This window comes from Miniopterus schreibersii, assembly GCF_964146895.1.
Source record: "Miniopterus schreibersii genome assembly, chromosome: 6".
Taxonomy (NCBI): domain Eukaryota; kingdom Metazoa; phylum Chordata; class Mammalia; order Chiroptera; family Miniopteridae; genus Miniopterus; species Miniopterus schreibersii.
The window spans coordinates 59,742,037-59,755,674 of NC_138107.1; positions in this window are offsets into that span (position 1 = coordinate 59,742,037).

Here is a 13,638-nt window from a genome sequence, read left to right on the forward strand (position 1 = left end):
CCTCTTTATTATATTAATTGTTAAAAAGGAATGAAGTTAAGTGATTCACTGAGAGTGACAAACTGGAACTAGATCAACAGTTTTATCGTCTTAGTCCAGGGTCCCTTTTACTAAATAATATTGCTGCTTTCAAATATAAGACTTTATTTAGTAGCAAAAAAAGGTGAAAAAAATCGAACTTCAGATCTTTCTTTTAGATGATTTGATGTTAATTTTAAGTTCACGTTCTTGCAGGCAGCAACTTGTTAGGAACTTTAAATACTGGCATTTTATGTCTTTAATATGGTTACTAAACCAAAATACAAAAATTTATCATGAAGAAGAAAGTAAAATTTTTTAAATACAAAATTTGAAAAACTAGTTTAGGATCATTGCAGACAATAATTATTTTTAGTGGGTAGGATTAGAGGGGAAAATTTAAAGCTGTCTATTATAATAAATTTCAAATATGCACAGAAGTAGAAAGGATAGTATTATGAACCTCCAAATAGTCATTATACACCTTTAACAAAACGGGGAAGTCAGATAAAATCCATACCATACAAATAAATATAGAAATACAATTTATGACCTGATTTAAATGAGGGGAGGAGAGGTTGGGGAAGAATGTGAGAAACTGAAATCTGTAGAGCCCAAGAACAGCATTTTCAGTTTGCAGGGACAGTATGTGCAAAGGCTGAGGTGACAAAGATCTTAGCAGAATTGGAAGCCTTAAAAGTACCTGGAAAAATGAGCAAGGGACAGATAGTAGAGCCCCTTAAAGTCAGGAGCAGAAGATTTTAGGTTCATTCCATGAGCATTAAGAAATATTTATCTTGCGAGGGTGTGGAGAAAAGGGAACCCTAGTACACTGCTGGTGGGAATGCAGACTGGTGCAGCCACTATGGAAAACAGTATGAAGTTTCCTCAAAAGATTAAAAATTGACCTGCCATTTGGCCCAGTGATCCCACTTCTAGGAATATATCCTAAGAAACCCGAAACACCAGTCACAAAGAACTTATGCACTGCTGTGTTCATAGCAATGCAATTTGCAATAGCTAAGGTCTGGCAACAGCCCAGGTGCCCATCAGGAGATGAGTGGATAAAAAAGCTGTGGGACATTCACACCATGGAATACTACGCAGCTGTAAAGAAGAAGGATCTTTTATCCTTTGGGACAGCATGGAGGGAACTGGAGAGGATTATGCTAAGTGAAATGAGCCAGTCAGAGAAAGACAAGTACCACATGATCTCACTTATATGTGGAATGTAATAAACAAATAAACTGATGCAAAAAGTGGACCCAGAGACATAGAAGCATGGAACAGAGTGAGGGATCTCAGAGGGAAGATGGGGAGGGGGAAATAGGTGGGGAGAGAGAATTCAAAGAACTTATATCTTTATAAGCAAAACCCGTGGACACAGACACTGGTCTGGGGAAGGCCTGGGGGTGGGGTGGATGCGGGGTGGAGGAGACCAATGGGGGTAAAAAGGGGACATCTGTAATATTTTCAACAATAAAGATAAAGAAACTTAAAAAAAAAAAGTAAAAGTCATGGTCAGAAAGACATTAAATGTTTGGGTGGAAGATCAGACCCCTAAGAAAAGGAAATGTTTCTTGGCTTTATTCATGCAAACTGTCGGCAACAGAACAGAATTTAGAAGCATCTCATTTCAACACAGGAGGAAGGGAGAAATGAACGAAAGTTAATTGTAGAATATGAATTATTGCCTATGGAGGGTAAAAAAAGTTTCCATACTTTCCAACTAAGAAAAAAATATATATGTTTATCTGCTTTTCTTGCGGAAAAAGGGAATGGCAAGGGGAAGAGGGAGAGCCAAGGTGGAAATGGAGACTAGTCAGGAAGCCGCTGCAGTGGAGCGGGCAGGAGTGAGTTGAACTGGGTTGAGGGTGATGGAGAGAGAAAAAGTAAATAGATTCAAGGTAGGCTTTGAATATAGACATGACAGGATGTGTTGATGGATAGGGTACAAGGATTTATTGAGAAGGTTGTGTACAGATAAATTCTGTTGCTTGATGAGCTTAGGATTTTTCAGGGGCCATTTGATCATCTGCATTTCCGTCCATCCCACAAATTCATGGCTATTTTGTGCATTTTTAAAAACGAGATATGAAACCTTTAAACTGTAAAACAATTGAGCATTGACCACTTTAAGCCATTCTTTCTCTTTTGGCAGACCCTTGTGCCGGCTTCTACTTGCGCTTTGTCACAGAAGGCCGTTAAAAAGCTAGTCAGCCCGGCTGAATATCCTGTTGTTGAGAGTCACGTATAACAAGACAGTTGGCAGCAGAAACGACATGATTCGCTTTTTTCATTCCCTAACGGGTACTTTTGAAAATCATATCACATCTACTTTCATTTTTGCTTCCTTTATTTCATTTCCTTTTTGTTATATCCATCCCTTTCAATAGTTCTGTGTGTTTTTCCTGGTCTACCGTTTATACTGACATCTTCAATAGTCTTACATTGTCTCTATTTTGTTGACTTATGCTCCACTTTCTCTTGACCAGTCTTTAATGATTACTGTTAAAGTATACATGCTTAAGATAAACCATGATAATGGTAGGGAAGCATGTGAAGGAAAGAGTAAAATTACCTTCCTTTGCAATATATTCTTCCCAGAGAAAGCTGTATACTCTGTGTCTACACAAATGTTATCACACTATAAGTGCTATTCTGCAACTTTGTCACATAAAACGTTGCTGTTCCATGTACATATATAACAATCTGCCTCACAAAAAATTACTACATAGTATTCTGATTAGTATACTATGATCTCTTTTTGTTAAACAAAAAAAGTACACAACACGCATACATACATAGACAGGCATTCATATAAAGATAAACACTAAATTGTCAAATTTGGTCAGTTTTGGAAACCAATAAAGAGGGAGAGGATTTGTTTTCAAACCTCATGCACTTCTGACCTTTGGATTTTTTGGTAATGGATTATAAATATTAACTGTGTTTTTAGAAAAGATGAAGAAGGAACCCCTCACTGTCAACAAAGCAGTTTTGCATCTTTCACTTCATTTCATTTTCGTGTGTTTGAAACACATCACTCACACTTATAAGTAAGGAATTGAAGATGAGAGAGGGTACATTACTAGTCCAAGGTCTCATGGTCAGCGAAGTAGAGCTGAAGCTAGGAGCTGATCTTCTCTGGATCACGTGGTACAAAGTGGCCACGTGGCTATTTTTATTACAGATTTTTCTTTTTTAGTCCATGTGTCCTTATAAGCAGAGAAGATTAAAATGTCCTTAGTGACTCTAACATTTTTCATCTCATTCTGAAACTTGGCGACTGTTGATAGTCAAAGCCACTTTGAATAAACATAGTGAGATCAAGACAGTTTTGTCATGATGGGAACATGGTCACCACTGTTTGGTAGGACACCCCACTCCTCTGAGCCCAGCCCCAACCAGGTCATGTCATGGGCTCAAGAAGCACTTCTACATTTTGTGTATATTTATTTGCTAGCTCACCAGCTGATTCTTCATAAACACCCTGGCTTTATGCTGCCCTAAAATCTTAACTTTGGAAGAGGTTCAGACACAGCATCTGCTATTAATATTTGTTGAAAAACGACCATATTGTTCTGAGGGATGATTCTACAATGTATTGAGTACTGGCTAGATGACACAATTTACAGAGCCTAAGATTATTCATGGTCTCTTTGCTCCATTCAAAGGCGTGGAGAGAAATATCAATGGCCTATGAACTGATTAAAGAAGCAAGTCCTGAGGGAAACATAAGAAAACAGAACTAGCCATGTACAGAAATATCTCTGGTTGAAAAACATCTTGAAACCTCTAAATTTCACTTCTTGCATCTTATCTACCAGGTGGCCTATTGTAAATAACTTTTCCAAAGACAGGAGATGGAGAGATGCCCCCCGAGTCAACCCCAGCGGCAGCAACCACTGTCTATTTTGTCAGCAACAAACTCCCACCGTCGACCATGTGTCAAACACCCGGCGGGCCGGGAACGCTAAGCCTTTAGTTGGTTTTATTTTGCCTCCTACTCTTTATTACCTACATATGAAAGATCTTTTGCGAATTGCAATGTAACGACTATGGAATTCATTACACTACATTCTTATCCAAGGAAAGAGGCTTGTATCGAAAAAGAGATATGCTCTGTCAAGACCCTTTACTACAAAGAACAGAACATTAAAAACTTCCAACTGAAAGAATAATTGTACAAGATTAGGCATTTTGTTGTCATTTTAAAAACTGTGTGATATCGAACACAGAGAAGACTAAACGAAACATTTACGTACACTTTAAAGAGCGACAAACAAACATCTGTGTAACTAGCACAGAGGAGAAAGAACTGGCGCATCTCCAGCATCCCCAGAGCTCCCGGCTCGTGCGCCTCTTCAAAGCCCACTTAGAGGTGGGGACTGATCCTTTCCTACTTTTGTTTGTAGTCTTATCACCTACGTGTGCCTTCCTAAACTATTAATGTTTAGTTTTGTCTGTTTTGAACTTTTTATAAATGAAATCATCCCCTAAGAATTATTTTATCTTCCTTTGGGGTTTTGTTTGAAAGATTCATCTATATTATGTCCGGAACAACTTATTTATTTTGACTGCTGTATAATATTCTACTGCATGAATACATCGCCTGTAACAATCTAGTTATCCATTTAACTGCCGATGGGCATTTGGGCTGTTCTTGGTTTTTGGCTCTTCTGTGCCACGCTGGAGTGAACATCCACGTGCTCTGGTATACACGGGAAGGCGTTTCTTCAGCGTGTGTTCCTGGAGCAGATGGTACCACAAAGGCATGTATGTATTCTAGTTTGCTAGATGCTGTCAGAAGTTTGCCATAAGGGTTGTGCCAATTTACACTACTTTGAGAACAGTGCTTCTTATCTCTGTAACAATCGGTATTTCCAATTATTTCATTTTTGTCACTCTGGTGAAAATGTAATGGTATTTCTCATTGTGGTTTTAAGCGGCATTTCCCTAGCCATTGAAGGTTTTTGGCAGCTTTTTATATGTTTAGTAGCCATTTGGATATCCTCTTTTATGAAATGTATATTGGAGCCTTTTGCCCATTTTTTATATTTAGTTTGTCTGTCTTTTTCTTGTTGACTTATGAGATTTCATTATTATTTTATTCACTTAAACCAACAAATATTTATTGAGTGCATGCTATGTTCTGGGCATGTTTTAGGTATTTGAGATACATCAGTGAACCAACAACCAAGACCCTGACCTTGTGGAGATTATATTCTAAAGGGAGAGAGGAATAATAGACAGTAGGCATTATAAAGAAGTAAATAATTGGGTATTTTAGGAGAAAAAGAATACTATATATATATAAAGAACATTCTAAGAGGCATAGAAATGCTGGAGGTTGGAGAACTGTTCCTCCCATTGAGATGCAACCTTTGAGCATAGACTTAAAAAGGTAACCTAAAAAGTGAGGTAGGGAACAAAAGTAGGCCGTGGGGTGAGACAGGTAAGGGGATGGGAAGCAGAGCATGTCAGGCCTTTGCGCCACTGTAAGAACTTTGATTTTTACTCTGAATCAACTGAATAATCACCTCGCACGTTCTCTACAACCCCTAAATCATCTGATGACTGCGTCAGGCCATCGGACACTCTGAGATACTCAACAGAATACAAGAAGATGCTGATTTTAAAAAAGAGAAAGTAATGCTCCCTTTTAGCCTATAGATGTCCATAGCCCTGGAATTGGGGAAATGATGCCTAAGACTTAATGGACTATGTTACTGTGGCATTAAAGTCAGATGTGCATGTGTGTGTATGTGTGTATGGAGGTACATGCGTTCTCTTATGGTACCTTGTGTACATTTTTAATAGTTCATTTTGCTAGGAGAATATTACTTAAGAAAACTTAATTTGATAAGATTATTAATAATGGTCAGAAATGAATTTAAATATTCAATAGTCACAGATTGCTTTTAAAACTCTGCAGCTCACTTTTTAGTGATTGTCCTTGTCAAATTTAGGCTCCATTTAGTCAATGCCATCATGTTCACCATCAACATCTTAATACATTAATTTTTAGTCATTCAAGAAACAGCCAAACATATTGCCTACTATATATGAAAGTCTTTATAATACCACAATTAAGAATTAAGCCACTGGGGACAAAGTATACTTACTAGGTGGATTATGAACAACAGAAACTTATTTTTCACAGTTCTTGAGGTTGGAAGTCCAAGATCAAAGCACCAGCAGATTCTGTCTGGTGAGGGCCCCCCTTCCTGGTTCATAAATGGCTGATTTATTGCTGTGTCCTCACATGGTGGCAGGGAAAAGGGAGTTCTCTGGGGTCTCTTTTATAAGGGCATTTTTCATCTTTTCAGCTTATCTCAATCATACTTCCTACTCAATGCAGTCCCCAACTACAGCAGTCTATAGTAATGCCTTCCTTCTCTGAACTCTTATGACTTCACCTCTCAAACTCACTGTAGCACTTGATCAAGTACCTCTTTGTATCATATTAAAACTATGTTTTCTCTTCCCAGCATGATTTTATGGCTCATGAAAAATTTTAAAAAAGGATTATCTTGCAAATGCCACAAAACAGCAACAAGTGAGATAGAGCATGTTGATAAAAACAGGTTAGAAAGAGTAAATATTTTATTATTTTACTAAGAAGAAAAAATTTAAAGTATTACAAATATTTCTTGAAATTTGAAGACACAAAGTACTTAACCATAGATAATAAATCAACAAGAGGCTGCATTTTGGTAATTACATTATCATTCCCAGACTTGAAAGCCATGTGTTCATAAATCAGGTGATTTCTTGTTACATGTTGGTGTTTTGTGCATGACACTCCATTTCTTAAAGGCAGATTACAGCATAAGAAAAACAATTATATAAATACATTTAACATTTTTCTTACATATAGTAAAGAAACAAAATTTAAAAGATAAAAGGTTGGGGTTTTTTTTGTGTGTGTTTTTTTTTCATGGAGTATTTACCAAAACGTGGGTTATTGATGTTCCACAGAACACAGTTTGGGAAACAGTACTTCAGATAATCAGAGGCAGATGGAAAATCAACTGTTGTTTGGCTTACTTCACAATATTCTTAAGTCACATAGTCTACCCAAAAATAGCAACTTGAATAAACTCAAGTCTGGGACATGGTCAAACTGTGGGGCAACTTATTTCAATGGCTAAGCAAGTTGATCAGTACAGGGGGGAGTCATTAAACCATAATTTATTTCATGGATCCCAGACAATCATGTGTCTAGGCATCTTTAAAGACACTTAAAAGAACTTGGAGAGAGGGGAGTGCATAAAATAAAAAACAGATGTTTTTCCTCTTAAAAATCAAAACACTCCTAACCTCTTTCTTAGTTCCCAGGTCTGCTCAAGCTTTCTTGATGAGACAACTGTTCTGATTCAATTCATACACAATCTAAAAAAACTAACTTTAATGAGTCCACATTCTTTAACTTTAACACTGCTTGCCACTGCTCATACCAACAGAATTTCACAATCTTTCCAGCCTTGTAAGCACATTTATCCCGGCTAGCAGCTGCCTAACTTTCCCTGCAGAGGTACAGTGAAGCTCTCTCTATAAAGTAGCTATTTTATTTTTTTAAATGTAAACCTTTATTCCAGTTCCTCTATATCCCCACTCTAATTTGAGATTCAACAATTTCACTTATTAAAAATAATGCTTTGTAAATATGGTTATTGGCAGTGAAAGACAGCCAAAAGAGGTTCTTCTGGTAAAACTGCTGATATAGAAGTACATGTTCAAGCACAACAAAACAAAGCCAAAGAGATCTTTTTTTAAAGAGATTTTTAAAAATGTCATAATGCAAACAAAGAACAAGATTGGAAAAAGCAACATAATTTTTGTAAGTTGAAAAGCAGATGGGAAGTAGTAATTGGACTAACAGGCCTGAGAAATCTGAATCCCAAGCCAGGGCTGGAGAAAGATAAGCAGGATTATAAATTGTACCATGGAATCTGTAAAAAAAAAAAAAGAGGGGGGAGGGGTTCGAAATTTAGCAGCACCAGTCACCTCTGGAAGTGGGGCTGGAGGTAGGGCTGAAAACAGGATTGGTTGAAAGCTTGTTTAGGAATTAGTCCCTCAGATCTCTGTCCCCATGCCAAATATCTGGGCGACTGCTTCTCTCCACCCTAGCAAAAGGTGGGAGTTGTAATCTCTAAATGTAGTTTTCCGAAAGATTTCTTAACTGAGGGACACTAGGTTACATGAAGGCAGGGACACTAGATTGAGCAAACGAGAATCAAATTAAAATGAACACACAGATTTTTAAAAATTTCCTCAGCCTTGTTTCCCATCCTGGTTCCCCAAATGCTGGCATCCAGCCTGCATTCTCCAGGCAGCAGGTCAGAAGGGCCATATCTAGCAAATCTGACTGCCTAGGAGAGGAGACTTCAATAAAATGCACATTTTGAGATTCACATTTAAATTTCCCAACTAATCATACTATGTTAAAGACCATAATCTACAAGATCCACCAAAGTTCATATTTTATTCAATGTAAGTGGATAACCAAGGAGCTCCAGAGGTTTGAGAAGTGCAGGAAAGAAAAAAGTCAAAACAAAGTTATTTGTAGAAAACAGAAGCCATGCACTATTAAGAAAACTTAAAAAACAAAAACTACCCTTCATGATTTTAGAGATATAAGAGGAAACATTACGTACATGAAATAATAGAATGGTGTTAAAAAAAAACACCCACACATTTGAGGACAAAAGGGTTCTTGGAAATTAATACCATTATAGCAGAAATTAAAAATGCAATAAAAGGACTGGAAGAAAAGCTTGGAGAAATCTCTCAGGAAGTAAACTATAAGATAAAGAGATGGAAAGGGGAGAAAAGTAAAGAAAATTAGATGGCTAGTCTAGAAGATCTAACATCCTACTAAGTGGGGTTCCAGGAGGAAGCAGGGGAGATGGATAGAATGGAATAAGAAATCATCAAAAAATAATTCAATATTTTTCCCTGGAAGGAAGGACATGGATTTCTGGGTTGAAGAGTTGCATGAGGTGATCAGCACAGAAGGATACAGGCCCACAGTGAGACACATCATGGTGCAATTTTGGAACACGGAGATATGGAGATTTTTCAGAGAGAAAGAACAGACCAAGAAGCAAAAATCAAACAGCACTGAACCTCTGAAAAACAACTGGAAGCTGGAGGAATACGTCTTCACAAACTTTATCTCCCGTTCACTCTTCATCCGGCAGGATCAAGGAAGCGGGGGGTTCCGTGGAAGACGGAAGAGAAGGGAGTCTCTAGGATGACAGCGAAAGGAAAAGACAAAAACAATGGTCATTCGGCTCTACAAATTAAGATCAGCCTTATATGGGCTAGCAAAGGGTTAAAAAGGAAGAAAGTTAAAATTTTAACAAAACCAGGTCTTAATATTTTACTGGGGGAAAAGTCATTGTGACCTCTTTCAAATAGCGTGTGATGGTTTTCAAACATGTCTGCAGATTCTTTGAAACTCATTCCTTCAAAAGACAGAGATTGATTCCCTCCCCTGATTCTGTTGTGTGCTGGACTCAGTTACTCACTTTTAATGAATAGAATAAAAGGTGTTGCAGCTTCTTCTCTCTCTCTCTCACTCTCTCTCTCTCTCTCTCTCTCCCTCCCTCCCTCTTGCAGGAATTCAACCGCCAGGTTGTGAGCTGATCAAGCTATGGCTGGAGAAGCCCATGTGCAGCCGTGTGAGTGGTCTGACTTGAAATTAAATCTTCCAGCTCTAGTCAAGTCTTCAGATGGCTGCAGACTCTACTGATATCTTGACAGCAGCCGTTAGAGAAACCCTGAACCAGAACCTCCCAGCTTAGCTGTTCCTAAATTTTTGACCTACAGAAAATGTGGGATAATAAGTTGTTGTTATAGGCCGCTATATTAAGGGGTGATTTGTTACACAGCAAAAGGTAACTAATGCATAGCCTTTGAAATTTGCTGATTCACGACTGTAAGATCTATGCTGCCCTCAGACGCTGAGTGACATTACATCTTATTCTACCTGAGCGTCACGGGCTCCTCTTCCCCTACTGGCCATGAAACAGGTTTTGGAGAGAGTTTTACATTGTACTCACGGGCAAAAAGAACTATAATTTTGAAGGGTTAGGGAACCAAGATTTGTAAATGCCCAATTACTGGCTGGTGAGCATTCTTTTCTTCCTTCCTGCATTACAGTTCGTGGCAACATCAAAATCTCATTTTAAATTTTGAGTCAGCTTTTCTTTTTCCCACTGCAATGAGACAGCATCAGAAGGCATGGGAGAGACTTATTTAAGGAGGTAAATTGACAGGTAACGTAATGTGTTTGAAAATATATATGGAGAGGAGATTTATTTATACAAGAGGAAGAAGAGTCTGGGGATTAGTGATAAAACTAGAGAAAGCTCTGAAAATGTAGAAAACTGTTCTATTATCAACTCTAAAGAAAATGAAAGGCTCAGAAGGAAAGGAAATCTACTGTTAGGATGCTGCACGTGGTCAACAGTGTTTACACATCGCTGTAGTGTAACCAGCGGCTACGAGTCCCACCTCAGTTCCCCTCACTGAGGAGAACGCAGCTCAGGAAGGCTGCCTGCGTGCGGTGAGAACAGAGGCTGTGTGTGGAAGGGCCTCGTGTTTCTTACGGAGAGGTTAAAAAAATAGTACCTCGAGTGAAAAATCTAGAAAGAGTGTGCAAGAGTATTATATATGGTAATGCAGGAAGTGCCCCCCCCACACACACACACACACACACACGCACAGGTTACAAGGCGAGAAAGGGGACCTGGCGTGGAGCAGGAAAAGGCAGAAGGCAGAAGCGGAGGAGTCAAGGTGGGGAGCGAGGCAGGTGATTTACACTCTTATCTGACCCTTTAAGTTATTTGCATGAATACACTTTTTAAAGTAAATTATAAAAAAAAGAGAAACCAGGTAATTGCCAAAACAATTCTCTAAAATGTATGGAGAGAATCTATAATTGTTACTGATTGATGCTTTACATCTTTTGCAACGCCAAATTCTCATCTGGGGGTCCCCCCAGCTATGGTCCTTACATCTACAGAGAGGAACATCTACATGACATTAACTTCCGTTTAAGATCTCCTGGTGTTTCTGAACGTATTCAAAATAATCCTAGGACTGGGGCCATAATCTGCTCTTTGAGAATGATCTTTTTGTGTTTTGAGCTAGAACAAAATCTTTAGTGACAACTTCAATCAGTTCTGGCTACTATTCTGTTCTCTCTATAGGTTTAAAGTATGAAAAATGATATTCTAATTATTGAATAGATTTTCCTCATTTTAGCCTTTCCTTCTATTTATAATGTCACTCAAAAAATTTTAAAAGAGGAGCCAGATTGATTTAATAAATATTTATCAAGCATTCGTTACATGATCATAGTCTACTGTGTGGTGGTGGGTTGCAGACCTGTAATCAGATGATTATAATGCAATGGGATTTGTGTAAAGATTAATGAGTGTACATGTCAGAGAAATAGTCTAGTGATAATTTGCCTGGGAGCTGCCTCAGATATTTAAGGAATGACGTAAGATATAAATTGGCTAACTAAGGAGTGGGAGAGAGGTGGTAAGAGAAGGTTTTAGAGAATACAAGTCCAGAAGAGGTTTTTGGGAGATGAATTGTTTATCAATATACAGTCAGGGGAAGAGCATTGCAGGAAGAAGGAACAGCATGTGAGAAGGAACAGAGGCACTAACAGTATTGTGTATTGAGGAATCAAACTACATCAGCATTGCCCTGAATGCAAGGACTAGAGAGGAAGGCAGAGAGGCCTGGTCACAGAGGGCTTTGTTTGTCATCACCGGGGACTTACACTTTGCCCTGTAGACAATAAAGAGATAGTAAAGAAAGTGGTGATACCATCAGATATAAATAGATTATAATGGTAAAGGAAATTTTTTACTTGATATTATGAGAATTATATAAACATAGAGAAAAATAAAATAGTATGATGAAGCACTATAGACATAGATTTAACAATTCTTAACATTTTTTTAAAAGTGTTTATTGTGGGAAGTTTCAAGAATAAACAAAAGTAGAGAAAATATAATAAAATCTCATGTACTCATAAGTCAGTTTCAACAATTATCAGCTCATTACCAATCTTATCTATGCTCCAGCACACTTACATCATTCCCAGATTGAGACACATCGAAATATCATATAATTTCATCTGTAAATATCCTTCCTCCCTTCCTTCCTTCCTTCCTTCCTTCTTCTTTCTTTTTCTCTTTTTCTTTCTTTCTTTTTCTCTTTCTTTCTTTCTTTCTTTCTTTCTTTCTTTCTTTCTTTCTTTCTTTCTTTCTTTCTTTCTTTCTTTCTTTCTTTCTTTCTTTTTCTTTCTCTTTCCCATCCTAATGGGTGTGGGGTGGTATCTCACTGTTGTTTTTATTTGCATTTCCCTAATGAGTAGTGATGTCAAGCCTCTTTCCATGAACTTATTGGCCATTTGTATATTCTTTATACATATTCTGGATATTATCAGATATATGATTTGCAAATATTTTCTTCGATTTCACGGATTGCCTTCCGCTTTCTTACTCTTGCCCTTCGGTGCGTGTAGATTTTGGTTCTGATGTAGTGCTATATTATCTATTCTTTCTGTTGCCTGTGCTTTTGGTGTTGCATCTGGAGTTTTAAAAAAATATGTATGCATCATAAGTTCATGCTGATAGTTTTCAATTAAATTGTGCACTAGAAGGTTTTTTAAAATTAAATTTAACATTATTGAACAAACCAATTATTTTCCTTTTTCTCACGCCCCAAATCCCAGGTCTTAGCAACACCAACTTGATTACTGCTCTTCTTTACAGCACAACACACATCCGAAAGAACGACACCAGCACCACCACGAACAACTTGATTCCCGAGAGGGCTTTCAGGGTTTTTTATCTTGTACTCTTGGGCGTTCCTTTTTGTCCTTAAGGTATATCCCCCTAAAGTTGTAGAATCAAATTACTGTGTTTAAAATCCATTGAATTAGTTCTTCATACTTTATGCCACTAACTCAATGTACAGGTTTATTTATTTAATTTTGCTTTCATCTGTGAAGAATTGCTTTTCATTTAAAATGTTTAATTATTGTGTAAAGTGATTGCATGGCTACAGAGTTAAATCAACCAAGCAAGATGTATTTTGGGAAGTCTAGCTTTTATCTTTGTTGCTTCCACACTGTTCTCTCCCTCAAACTGGTAAGCTTTAAAAAAATGTTTTTGATTAAACCTTCCATTAAAACATATATATATATATTTGTTTGTAACCCATCTTTCTTAGATAAATGTTAGTTTACAATGCACACTTTTCTCTACCTTCCTTTTTCACTTAGCATATTCTAGCGGTCACCATGCTGTGCAGTAAAGCAGACCTTACCTCTTTCTTTTTCATAGCCGCATCGTGCTCCATTTTGTGGCTGTACCACTGTCTGATTCGTATTTTCTAGAGACCACTTGACTTTGGTGTAGGGAGTGAAATGGAAGTTGAAGCTAGAGGTAGGAAACCAGTTAGAAAGCAGGTGAGCCCCTGAACTAAGGAGAAAAAAAGCTCAAGAGGAGTTTGGGGTATAGAATTAAAAGAACTTAGTGGCAGATTAGATACAAGTAGTAAGAAGGAGGGAGGAGTGAGAAA